Raw genomic sequence first — 2,011 nt, forward strand, 5'->3', positions numbered from 1 at the left:
GTGTACAACTCTTGGTGGAGTTCCAAACAAAATGGTCTCGATCTCCTGACCTCGTGATCCGCCCGTCTCGGCCTCCCAAAGTGCTGGGATTACAGGCTTGAGCCACCGCGCCCGGCCAGAAATTAACTTTTAATAATTGAACACGTACTTCAGTAAATGAATGCTCTGGTGGCTATCTGCAAATATACGTAGACTGAGGTTGTGAGATGTTGACTTGAAATTGGCAGAGACATGATTTCCTCAAACAGTGTACAACTCTTGGTGGAGTTCCAAACAAAATGAAGTACAACCTTCCCTCCGTGTACAAGGTTCTTGAATTCCTGGAAATTCACTGAGTGATAAATCTGTGTACAAAATACTTTGTGGTTGATTATAAAACCAAGTGAGGTTCTAGGCTCAAATACTTATAAACAGAATTTTCACATGCATGGATGTCTGCTGCGACATTCTAAAGTCACGTGAAGAGATCAGTTTTCATTCCCTCACCTCTCCAACTGTCTTGTGCATTGCAGCATGTCTGGCGTGTCTGACTCCAGCCAGCTGAGCGACTGCTGTGCCCCCACTCAATGGGACAACTAGTAAAAAACCTATAGAAATTTCAAAAATGTACGCTAGGCGGCGCTGCCACCCTGGGCAAGAACCACATCTAGGCCCTCGTTTTATTCTTTTTCCTCAACCACCCCTGACCACGTGAGATTGTAGTATGCATTTTTTGTTTGTGTATGGCTTGTTTCTACGACTAGAGTGTGGGCTGCAGGAGGGCAAGGCTTTGTTTCTTTCTTTTTAAAAATGATGTGTGTGTGTGTATATAAGTGTGTATGTGTGTATATGTATATATATGTGTATACATATATACACACATATATAGGGTTTTTTTGTGTGTGTGAGACAGTCTCGCTTGTCACCCAGGCTGGAGTGCAGTGGTGCCATCTCGGCTCACTGCAACCTCTGCCTCCCAGGTTCAAGCGATTCTTCTGCCTCAGCCTCCCGAGTAGCTGGGATTACAGGCATGCACCACCACACCTGGCTAATTTTTTTGTATTTTTAGTGGACACGGGATTTCACCATATTGGCCAGGTTGGTCTCAAACTCCTGATCCACCTGCCTCGGCCTCCCAAAGTGCTGGGATTACAGGCGTGAGACACTGCGCCCAGCCTATATTTTTGTATTTTAAAAGCCAGATATATTTTTAAAAGATCATGCTTACAATAAGTAAATTACATAGTAAAGAAACATCAAAATAAAGTAGATGAATAAAAGGCACACTCGAAAAATTCGAGAGCGGAAATGATAGTTCTTTTTGTTTTGTTTCTAATGTTGGAAGAAAGAAAAAGAGATATATTAAAATTATTTTTTTTCAAGAGAAGGCTCTGTCAGTTGAAGCAATTAGTGTTGGCTTCTTTTCTCCTGTGTCTAAAGCAGGATTTTCCTGCACTGGCTTCTGAGGAGGTTCAGCCTTCCGCCATGTACAGGTGATACATCAAGCCGATAGCCACTGCTGACATGGCAAGGCTCATGCAGTTGGTCCACCAACTGGAACTAGAATCAACAGCAGTGATGAGAGTTTTCGAAGCTTGTTTAACTTTGGGCTGTCGTCTGGATGGGGCTCCTCAATGATATATGTTTTGGACAATTCCCCCTCATCTCCAAGATGCCCGACATCCTCAAAGTTCTCAGTAGCGTCACCTCCAGCTTGTTCCCTTAAGACTTCTTCCCCACTAGGATGCTCTTCCAGAAATTTGGTCAAATCGTACACTTGTGGTGCAGAATCTGCCAGGTGCTCTTGCTGTCGTTGTGCTTCTGAATCTCCTCTAGGGTGTAGTACTTCACGGCCTCGTCCAACTGTTCGGCCATCTTGGCTGGCCGCGAGCCAGGCCCAGCACACATGGCTGTGTCAGGTGGAGCAAAGCTTGCAACTCCGCCAGCTCCACCCGGGACATTCCCCATGCCGGGCACCGCAAAGGAGGCTGGGCAGCTGGCTCAGGGGCGGGGAGCTGCAAAAGCGCATATA

General features: G+C 45.7%; 1 pseudogene; it reads right to left on the reverse strand.

Moving 5' to 3' along the window:
- Nucleotides 1–1,451: 1,451 nt before the first annotated feature.
- Nucleotides 1,452–1,899, reverse strand: LOC105517292 (annotated as a pseudogene).
- Between the last annotated feature and the right edge of the window lie 112 nt (nt 1,900–2,011).

Source organism: Colobus angolensis, unplaced genomic scaffold (assembly GCF_000951035.1).
Source record: "Colobus angolensis palliatus isolate OR3802 unplaced genomic scaffold, Cang.pa_1.0 Scaffold3, whole genome shotgun sequence".
NCBI lineage: Eukaryota > Metazoa > Chordata > Mammalia > Primates > Cercopithecidae > Colobus > Colobus angolensis.